Raw genomic sequence first — 11,906 nt, 5'->3', positions numbered from 1 at the left:
TAAATCACATGCTCCTCTGGGCCCTTCACAATCTGCCTTTCCCAATGTAACCAATTATGTACATAAAGAAAATTCCCAAGGTCCATTTTACTTACTAATCCTGCTTGATCTCTCTTCTGCTTTTGATACTGTCAATCACTCTTCTTATTCATATTCTAAACTCTTTCTTCGTATCCGCAGCAAACTTATATCCTGGTTTTCATCATACTTCTCCATCACACATTCTCCATCTCTGTTGCTAACGTGTCTTTGTCTCCTGTTGTTTTGTCTGTTGGTATACCTCAGGACTCTGTTCTGGGACCTCTCTCACTACATACTATCACTAGTTGACCTTATCAACTATTTTGGCCCTTGATATCATCTCTATGCAGATGATACACACACCTATCCACCCTACCGTCACTCCTGCAATTTAGTTCCTAGTTTCGGGTCGCCTCCTGGCTATATCCTCCATGGATGACACTCTTCTGCCTTAAACCTAATGTCTAAAACTGAGCTCCTCATATTTCCCCCTAAATCTGGCCTAATATCACCTTTCTCCATCGCAGTAAACAGTACTACCATCATCCTGTCATGAAAGCACATTGCCTAGGAGTAACATTTGACTCTTCCCTTTCCATCTTCATTCACGACACTGGCTAAAGTTTGTCGATTCTTTCTCTGTAATATTTCCAAGATTTGCCCTTTTCTCTGTCAATCTACTGCTAAAACGCCAATGCATGCCCTTATCGTATGGGTTAACATACTGCTAACAGGGCTCCCTGCTTCACAACTTTCTCATTTGCAATCTATCCAAAACTCTGCTGCTTGAATAATTTCCCTTTCTCCCACAACAGTATCTGCTCATCTCCTCCTCCTCCTTAAATCCCTCTCCTTGCTTCCCATCAAGTTTCAGATCACCTACAAAGTTCTCCTCCTTACCTTTTTGTTAAGGTTCTCTATTAGTGGTGTACCGAGTACCCGGCGTTACCCGACACATTTCCAGCTACCCGGACATTACTCGAAACCGGCCACTGAGAAGTGGACTTGGCCGGGTAATACCCGGCGTCGGGTAATGTCAGGGCAGCTGGAAATAATCTTTTATACTTACCTTTCCTAAGACATCTAAGACATCTGATGTTGGCAGCATCAGAGGTGTCTTCACCTGGCGGGGGGAGCTGCAGGAATCACTTCCACAGCACCGAAGCAGGTAAGCTGTGTCTGTGAGCCTGCAGCTCCCCCGCCGGCTGAAGACACCACAGATGCTGCCACCGTCACAGGACTGCTGCTGATCCTAGATGTCACCGCCACCCGGAAGGTAAGTGCCAAACCGTGTACCCGACCGGGTAGAACCTTTCATTTTGGCCGGGTACCCGTTACCCATTTTTTTATAGTTGAGGACCCAGTCCAACACTATTCTCTATTCATCTGCTCCTTCCTACATATCATCTTTGGTCTCGTTATGCCCTTCCTCGTCTCCTAAGCTCTACTAATAGCTGTCTCCATTATACTTCTTACACCTCTACTGCGCACTCGCTCTCTTGCCTGAAACCCTTTCCCATCAATTTACCTGTGAAACTCACACACACTCAGTATATGCCAACATACCCTCTTCCACCCACATTTAAGATCAACCTTAAAATTCACAACTTAAATGAAGCATTTCAATAGCTTTTACTCGTTGCTACTGTCACTCATTCAGTCACTAACTATTGTTCCCAAGAAGTGCTTTATACTACAAGTACCCACCATTAAGGACAAGCATTGTCATCTACTGCACTTGTTCCCCCACCTGTTGTCTCTCTGTAAGTCTCCTTACATTTCTCTTAGATTGTAAACTACCCAGGACAGGGATTTACTTTCCTATTGTCTGTTTTTGTTTGTTGAACTTATTGTATAATAATTTCCTGTACTTTTTGGTCTCTCTTGTAAAGCGCTGAGTACACAATGGGTGGTATATAAATAGAGATATATGCAGAGTCTAGAGACAAGGCACACGTGTATAGGTAGCTACAGTTTATCCGGGACCGTATGCATCCTTGAAGTGCCTGTCCCAGTTATTTTCTATTGATTGCAATGTAGGAGTGTCTGTCCTGTCTTATTTTTTTTATTATTATTATTATTATTATTATATATACAAAGATATATACAAAGATTGTTTCCTGTCGTTAGCATGACATTGTGTGACACAGTGTGATGTCATTGATTCAGTAGATTGTGTGCAGACCGGGACTGCAGTACAGTTTCACTGACATGAATAACTTGTGTGGTAGAAGCTCTAGAAGGAGCACAGCTGTGGGAGGGAGGTGGATTTGCTTTGTATCACATGGTTTGGAGCAAGGTTCATTGTATGTATCGTCAATAATAATTATAATAATAATAATGCAATGCTTAACTTTTTTATTTCAAGAGGAAAGACTGCAGAACAGAAGTGAATATTGAAGCCATGTGTTCATTTTCTTGCAAAATAGAAAATTGAAGGACAGTTGAAGAGGAGGAAAATGACTACACAGAGACAGATAAGCAATGTGTATATTTCTCATTTAGTATTTGTCGTTTTATTGACTCCAAAAAATCCGGCTGCTAAGGGTTTCGCATTGGACATATTCACCTCTACTCCACCCCTTCCTGTGATCTGTACCATGCAGATTTTTGTTGATTCAATACATCATGAATAGAGTGTGGCTACAGTATGAAGTACAGACCCAAGGACCACATCTACTACCATTCATAACAAGAACATGTGCAGTAGCGCACAGCTGCAGTTCTATGTTATTGCTATGAAAGGTTGAGGTGGTGCAATCATATGAATCTTGAGTGGGAGGGATCCTGTTTGCATCATTTAATTTGATCTAGGCCAGTAGAGTATATAACTCTCAGTACAGGTTACATATGGCATCAGTATTAGTGATTTAAAGAACAGAAAAACAGGAGTGGAGAACAAAACCAAGTAATGTTGAAGTTACTACTTTTTACTATTTACTTGGTCAGTCTGTACTGTCTACTCCCCACACAGCTGCTAAGGGTTTCCATTTGAGATACATTCACCTTCTACTCTGCACTACTGTGCTACCCTCTATTCAGAGATGAGTTCAAGTCATGTTTACCACTCTAAATCGCTCTGCAGTCATTGATTCAGCACATCATGGGTAGAGCATGGCTATAGATACAGCAAGCTTTATTTTACCCTAATATTGCATTAAAAAATAGAATATCACTCAGTTTCCTTCAGATTTACTGATGCTGATAATGCAGAATCTCACCCTCCCATCATAATACACCAGAGGAAGAAATAATCCTTGCTATATATGTACATTGTGTGACATATTGCCTCCATGACCATTGATGGCAAATACATATTCTGTATAGAGCAGCTGTGTTATGATGTAGTTGTTATTGATCATCATTGAGATATAATCACAAGAATCTTATGCAAAGGGAAACTGTCATTAGCATAGTGGGATTTCAGCCCCCAAACTTCTGTAATATTAATGCAATGTCTTACTTTTATTGCAGTGAACACCGAAGAGACGGATCTACTACAACACTGCACAGGACAAATACACTACAAGCAGCAAAATGATCATGCAGTTGACAATATGTTGTTCTGGTAATGTGCACAATTATTATGTATGGGCTCCACACCACAGTGCTGGACATATTTTGTTAACTTCAACACTACCCCTACCATGGAGATGTCTTCCTGTGATTGGTGTTACTGATTCAGTACATCATATGCATAGTGTGGCTATTATATGATGGATTGATTTAATGAACCCACCAAACACTGATGACATCTGTATCATCTTCTGTAAAGTGCATCTACAGCAGGATATTATCAGCATTTGGGGTGATATAATCAGAGGCATCTATGTGCTTTTGTGCTGGGTAAAGTCCTCCAGCTGAACCGCCCCCCGCCCCCCACCCCCCTACACCTCCTGCCACACAGGCAAACTTACTTACACACACAGCACACTTACTTATGCACACTGACACTTGGCATACCTACACACACACACCCCACAGCCACTGGCATGCATGCAGAGTCCTGGGCATGCAGGATGGGCATGCAGAGTACAGAATATCTCCACCTTGCTCTGGCCCGTACTCTTGGCCTACCCCCAGCATCTGTCACCCACAACCTCTGTTCCCTCCCTGTAAATTGCTGCACTAACACACCTTGGTCAGCGCTGCAACCGATCACAGCACCGGATCATGTCACTGTGATAGGAAGCAGTGCTAATTGACCGGTCAATCAATGCCACGTGGCAACATACGCACCAAAAGAGATTTCCATGCCCCCTGACAGGCTACTCCCTGGGCAGTGACCCTGCTCATCTTCCACCTCTGATCACAATATTCTCTCTTGGAGAGTGTAGCAAATTGGAGTTGGGGGAATTTCACCTCTGCAGTGCATGTAGAGTCCTGTATGCAGAGTACAGAAAGTCTCCACCTTAGTCTGGCCCGTACTCTTGGCCTACCCACAGCATCTGTCACCCACAAATAATACATACACTAATACTCCCCACAATACACACTTTAATACCTCCTCAATAATAATCTCCCCAATAATATTATAGTCTTAAACACAATATACACAATACCCCCTAACACAAGATACCCAATCTAACACTCTCCTCTGCACCTCAACATAATATACACACTATAATACCCTACACACAATATAATACTCCCACACACACACAATATACACACTATCCTCCTACCGCCATAAAACACAACCAATAATACACACACACTTTGTGGATGTTGGGACCAGCTCCTTGCATGCACCAGTGAAAGAGAGAGGCCTGCCATCCGTGCCTCCCTCCGTTTCCCATCTTCTCCCTGTCTCTCTCCCTCCCTTTCTTTGCATCTCCCTGCATCTTTGCGTATACCCAGTCAGTGACGGCTCCGGTCACGTGATGCCTTAATATGGGCTTATCCATATATCTGTTGCAGAGATGGAGAGAGACCTGGAGATTTTACATTTCCTTATAATTCATATTGGTACTTAGTACGGGCACTTATTGTTTTATCAGTACTGGGTACCTGACCGTACTGGCCTACGAGTGAGAAGGCAATATTGGCATCACACAGTTACTGTTGAATATGTCATTCAATCCATTTTGAAAATAGTAATGCAATGTGGTTTTGTTTTGTTTGCTTTTTGCAGTAATGAAGAATGAAAAAGTTATATTAAAATTAAATTGGAGGGGAACTGGATTCAGCATTTCTTCATGAACTCTGCACTTGTGAGCATTGACCTTCTTGAGTGCCCTGACAGGTACACGCAACTTTAAGACTATAATCTTCATCAACTGCTGTGCAAGCTTTCGTGCTATACCTCCCCCTCCGGTTTTGATTTATACATTTGCTCTCTCAATTCATGTCCTCTAATATCTGGAGGCTCTCTCCTAGCATTTCTCTCTACCACAGCACGTCATCCCAATGTAACCTCTCTCTTGTTCTTTCTGTTTACTGTTTCCTCACTCCTCTGTAAAACTTTTCTAATTTCTCTAACTTCCACACTCCTGCTTTTATCCACATGTTCTATACACTTTCCTTCCCCTACCTTTGCATGTGTCTACACAAAGCACCATTTGTACAGACCTCTATTGCAGCTATTTCTGCACTGCTCAATGAAATGCACTCCTGCACATCCTATTCTCTTCCACCTTCCCTCATTCTCTACGCCCCCCTCTCAAAGCCCCCTCTCTCTATGTCTCCTCTCTCTACGCCTATCTGTCTCATTCTCTTGACGCCCTTCTCTCTCTACATATCCCTATCTCTGTCTCTCTCTACACCTATCTCTGTGTCTCCTTCTATGCTCGCTGATGTTGGGGGATATCTCTTATAATCTTGGACCGGCTCATATACACATCAGGCCTCCCTACTAAGAGTGTTAACCTATCTAATGTAATCCACATTCCTTTCCTTACTTTTCTCTTCCCTTCTCCTGTGCCCTCTGGAATGTCCACTCTTACTAACAAGGCTCTAGTTGTACATAACCTCTTCTGCTCTCATCAGTCACAATCAGTCATTCCCCTCACCCCATCTTACCTGTCCCACTGATTTGCCTCTGCTTAATTAAACTCTCCTCTGACATCTACTCTAACCTCTCTTCTCTCTTCTCTCTCTTTCTTTCTGCTTAAACTAACAATCTTATTAACTCTTACAATGCTATCCTCCTATCTATATGCCCCCTATAGGCTCTGACACACTCATCCCTCTAACCCACACCTTTGGCTAAATTCCCAAACACACTCATCACACTTCCACTCGCTGTTCTTAATACCTACGGAGGAAATCTCACACTTTGTTTGATTTTTCTACAGTAAAAATGTCTCCTGTCCTGTATAAAGCTGCTCTCTAGGGCTAAATACACTACTTTTTTCCACACTCATCAACACTCAAATTTAATTTACGCTGTTTTTTTTCTCTGTATTTGACTCCCTCCACTGACCTTCTCCTCCCACTTGCCATCCTTCCTTCACTTCTCCTCAAGCATTTGACTACTTCAGAGGCAAGGTGGATGCCACCCAAAAGGAGATTCCTTCTGTCCCTTCCCCCTTCTCTCCTTCTTCCCAAATCTCCTTCTGCACTTGACTCCTTTTCTTCTCTTACAGAGCTGGAAGCTAATCATCTTCTATTCTCCCTCTACCACATGCCCTCTAGATCGTATCCCCTCACACCTTACTGCATCTCTTAGTCCCCACTCTCACCCACATCTTCAATTTCTCCCTATTCTCTGGATTTTTGCCCTCTTACTTTAAGCCTGTAGCGGTCACCCTTTTGTCAGAAACAAACTACACCCTATGTGCCTTACTAACTACCGCTCTGTATCCCTCATGCTGTTTGCCTTCTAATTGCTAGTGTCAACATTCTTAAATCACATGCCCTCCTGGATCCTTTACAACCTGCCTTTCGTACAGCACGTTCTACAGACTGTGCTTAAAGCTAATTCCCAAGGTTTTTCCCTACTAATCCGACTTGATCTATCGGCTGCGTTTGATGCTCTCAATCACTCTCCTCCTTCATATTCTAAACTCTCTCTTGGTATCAGTAACAAAGTTCTATCCTGGTTTTCATCATAACTTTCCTGTCACACATTCTCCATCTCTGTTGCTAACATGTCTTCGTCTTCTATTGATCTGTCTGTGGGTATACATCAGGGCTCTGTTCTGAGATCTCTCTTTCTCTCTACATACTATCATTTGGTGACTTCATCAATGCTTTTGGCCTTAGATATAATCTCTATGCGGATGATACACACACAAATCTATCCACCCCTGTTCTCACTCCTGCAATCCAGTCCCTACTCTTGGGTTGTCTCCTGGCTATATGCTCATGGATGGCACTCCACTGCCTTAAACTTAATGTCTAACACTGGGCTCATATTATCCCCTTTCTCCATCACAGTAAACAGTACTACCATCTATCTTGTCATCAAACATGTTGCATAGGAGTAACATTTGGCTCTTCAATTCCATCTCCATTCACATGCACGGCTATGGGTAAAATGTGTTGCCTCTTTCTCTGTAATATTGCCAAGATCTTCCCTTTCCCCTCTCAACCTACTGCTAAAACTCCAATGTATACTGTTATCCTATAGGTTATTTTAACATACTACTAACAGGCCTCCATGCTTCACAACTTTCTCCTATGCAAAACTCTGCTGCTTGAATTATCTCACTTTCTCCCACAACAGTCTCTGCTCATCTCCTTAAATCCCTGTCCTGGCATCCCATCAAGTTTTTGTATCACCTACAAAGTTCTCCTCCTTACCTTTTTGTTAAGGCTCTCCATTAATCTGCTCCTTCTTGCATATCATCTTTGATCTCTCGTTATGCCCTTGCTTGTCTCTTGCACTATAACCATAACTGTCTCCTGTAAACTTCTTTCACCTCTACTGTTCTCTCACTTGCCTGAAACCATTTTCCATCACTGCACCGTACATGTGAAACTTCCTCACACTCAGTATATGCCAACATAACCTCTTCCACCCACATGTAAGACCAATCTTAAAATTCACGACTTAAATCAAGCATTTAAAAAACTTTGACTCGTGGCTACTGTCCCACACCCACAGTCACTGCTAACAACTATTGTTCCCAAGATGTGCTTTCTACTAATTGTACCCACCATTAAGGACAAGCATTGTCATCTACTGCACTTCTTCCCCCAACTGCTGCCTCTCTTTAAGTCTTCTAACATTTCTATTAGATTGTAAAGTTCCCAGGGCAAGGATTTACTTTCCTATAATCTGTTTTTATTTGTCGCACTTATTTTTTAATTATTTTTCCCCTCTCCCCTAATGATATACATATAGGTTTTCCTGTCATTTGCATGACAGAGTTATTATGGTTAACTATTGCATCATGTAGACTGCCTTTTCAGTGTGATGTAATTGATTCAGTACTTTGTGTGCAGACTGTGACTGCAGTACAGTGTCACGAACATTAATGACTTGTGTGGTAGAAGCTCTAGAAGGAACACAGCTATGGGAGGGAGGTGGATTTACTTTGGATCACATGGTTTGGCGCAAGGTTCATTGTATGTATGATCATAACCATGCAATGCTTAACTTTTATTTCAGGAGGGAAGAACAGTGAATATTGAAGCCATGTGTTTCTTTTCTGTCAGAAGAGAAATTTTGAAAGACAGTTGAAGAGGAGGAAAATGACTACACAGAGACAGATAAGCAATGTGTATATTTCTCATTTAGTATTTGTCGTTTTGTTGACTCCACACAATCCAGCTGCTAAGGGTTTCGCATTGGACATATTCCCCTCTACTCTACCCTTCCTGTGATCTGTACCATGCAGGTTTTTGTTGATTCAATACATCATGAGTAGAGTGTGGCTGCTGTATGAAGTATTGACCCAAGGACCACATCTACTACCATTCATAACAAGAACATGTGCAGTAGCGCACTGCTGTAGTTCTATGTGTTTTATTAAAGGTTGAAGTGGTGCAATCATATGAATCTGGAGTGGGATGAATCCTGTTTGCATCATATGGTTTCATCTAGGCCAGTAGAGTATATCTCTCAGTACAGGTTACACATGGCATCAGTAGTAGTGATTTAAAGAACAGAAAAAACAAGAGAAACTTCAATGTTGATAACAAAGCCAAGTAATGTTGAAGATACTCCTTTAACTATTTATTTGATCAGTCTGTACTGTCTACTCCCCACACAGCTACTAAGTCTTCCATTTGAGATACATTCACCTCCTACTCTGCACTGCTGTTCTGTCCTCTATTCAGAGATGAGTTCCAGTCATGTTTACCACTCTGAATCACTCTGCAGTCATTGATTCAGCACATCATGGGTAGAGCATGGCTACAGATACAGTAAGCTTTATTTTACCGGCTGATCATCCATAATATTGCATTAAAACATAGAATATTACTCAGTTTCCAAAAGATTCAGTGATGCTAATAATGCAGAATCTTACAACACATCCCATCATAATGCACCAGAGGAAGAAATAATCCTTGCTACACTACCGACACGTTTTATTGAAGCACGGCTAGCACCGCAAGCCGGGCGATGCCCCGGCGTGCTAGCCGCACTCCCTCAGCGTGCCGCGCATCACCGATGCACGGTCACGCGTCATCGGGTGCCTGCGCCCCCTGCACGCACGTCCAGGGCTCCCCGAGGGAGCACTGGTGTCCCGCGATGTGGGGGACAGCGGCAGGGGGTTCCGGGGGACCCGACGGACCCGGCAGCGGAAGGGAGAAAGCCCCGATCGGAGGGCGCTCCTCCGCTGCTTCGGCGTGCGCCCGGCACCCTCCGGCGCGCGCCAGGTTACTGCTGCGGCCAAGAACGGGCAAATGCTCGAATAAACTCGGCCGCAGCAGTATATCTGTACATTGTGTGACGTTTGGCCTCCATGACCATTGATAGCAAATACATATTTTGTATTGAGCGGCTGTGTTATGATGTAGTTGTTATTGATCATCATTGAGATATAATCACAAGAATCTTATGCAAAGGGAAAATGTCTGCAGCATAGTGGGATTTCAGCTCCCAAACTTCTGTAATATTAATGCAATGTCTTACTTTTATTGCAGTGAACACTGAAGAGACGGATCTACGACAACACTGCACAGGACAAGAGCAAACACTACAAGCAGCAAAATGATCTTGCAGTTGCAAGTATGTTCTGTAATGTGCACAATTATTATTTATGGGCTACACACCACAGTGCTGGACATATTCTGTTAACTTCTACCCCTACCATGGAGATGTCTTCCTGTGATTGATTCAGTACATCATATGCACAGTGTGGCTATGATATGATGGATGGATTTAATGAACCCACCACCCACTGACATCTGCATCATCTTCTGTAAAGTGCAGCAGGATATTATCAGCATTTGGGGTGGTATAATCTGGGGCATCTATGTGCTTTTGTGCCTGGATAAGTTCCTCCAGCTGAACCACCCCCCTATACCTGCCACACAGGCATACTTACAGAGCACACTTACTTATGCACACTGACACTTGGAATACACACACACACACACACACAGACACTGTCATGCATGCAGTGTCCTGTATGCAGAGTACAGAAAGTCTCCACCTTACTCTGGCCCGTACTCATGGCCTATCCCCAGCATCTGTCATCCACAACCTCTGTTCCCTCCCTGTAAAGTGCTGCACTAACACACCTGGGTCAGCGCTGCAGCTGATCACAGTGCCGGATCATGATGTCAATGGGATAGGCAGCAGAGCTGATTGACTTGTCAATCAATGCAGCTCCGCAATATATGCACCAAAAGAGATTTCTGTACCCCCTGTCAGGCTACTCCCTGGGCAGCGACCCTTCTCACCCCTCTCATTCCACCTCTGATCACAATAATCTCTCTTGGAGTGTGTAGCAAATTGGAGTTGGGGGAATCTCACCTCTGTAGTGCATGGTCACAATCTGGGCACTGTACCCAAATATTGGGCAATGTGGCACGTCTTACAGTAGAGAATAGAATAAGTAACTATATTCTTTACTTGTGTATTAAGGAACTTATTTGCAATAAAAATTCAGTCCACCTGGGACCAAGACTTTCTGGTTTTCTGAACAAAGTGGAATTGTTTTCCTATAATTTTATATTCTCTGAAATGTAACATCACAATAAAGTACTCCTATTTTTTTCCTTTGTGCTTTTTTATGGACTATTCCTTTATGTATTTCACTTAATGGGACTAATTACCTTACGATTAGATTTCACTTGTATTTTCTTGGGTTACTCTTTGGAATTTCTCTCTGTGTTCATTTATACTATCTTATTTAGAGCAGTCTTTGCCATTGGACCCCATTTCTTGCCAGAGAGATCTGTAACACAGAGTATTGAAGAGAGTACAGAACAGTGGTGAAGTAGATTTTTATGCTTCTAGGCAGCCTCCCTTCTCACCATGTATTCTGCCCCCGACGGTCTCTTGCACTGCTCCCTCCTACACCCACTCTCCTCACTCTTCCCTCCCCTCCCCGCTATCACTCAATGACCCCCTCTCATTCAATCCTGCTCCCTTACTCCCCCCTCACTCATTCTTCCTTCTGCACACACAATCCTCCCGAATATCACTCCCAAACAACACACACACTAATTCTCCCCACAATACACACTATAATACCTCCTTGTGACGATAGCTTCCACAGGCTTATTAATATTACACAAAAATAATTGGGTTTGAACTGAACGAGGCTTAAGATATAATAAATTGTATTTATTCCTTAGAATATAGGTGAACACAACAGATAATACAGTAACGAACAAGAAGTACACTTACTTAAGGGTTGGGGAATGAGAAGTATGATGTAGCATTTCTTTCAGCAGTGAGGAAATCATTCAGGTGATATCAGGTAACCATATCAGCAAACGAAGACAAAGGATATATGGGTGGACAGCAGTTTATAAACCAT

The 11,906-nt window shown here is 42.8% G+C and overlaps 1 long non-coding RNA gene across 1 annotated transcript; it reads left to right on the top strand.

The window, feature by feature from the left end:
- The first annotated feature begins 2,394 nt into the window (after positions 1 to 2,394).
- LOC142477000 (uncharacterized) lies at positions 2,395 to 11,021 on the top strand. The gene is made up of 5 exons (XR_012792120.1): positions 2,395 to 2,509; positions 3,496 to 3,589; positions 5,156 to 5,266; positions 8,579 to 8,688; positions 10,060 to 11,021. It is a non-coding gene; the product is annotated as an uncharacterized LOC142477000 (long non-coding RNA).
- The last annotated feature ends 885 nt before the right edge of the window (positions 11,022 to 11,906 follow it).

This window comes from Ascaphus truei, unplaced genomic scaffold (genome assembly GCF_040206685.1).
Source record: "Ascaphus truei isolate aAscTru1 unplaced genomic scaffold, aAscTru1.hap1 HAP1_SCAFFOLD_1847, whole genome shotgun sequence".
Taxonomy (NCBI): domain Eukaryota; kingdom Metazoa; phylum Chordata; class Amphibia; order Anura; family Ascaphidae; genus Ascaphus; species Ascaphus truei.
Note: the sequence above shows the minus strand (reverse complement) of the source record. Positions and strands in the feature narration are given on the sequence as shown.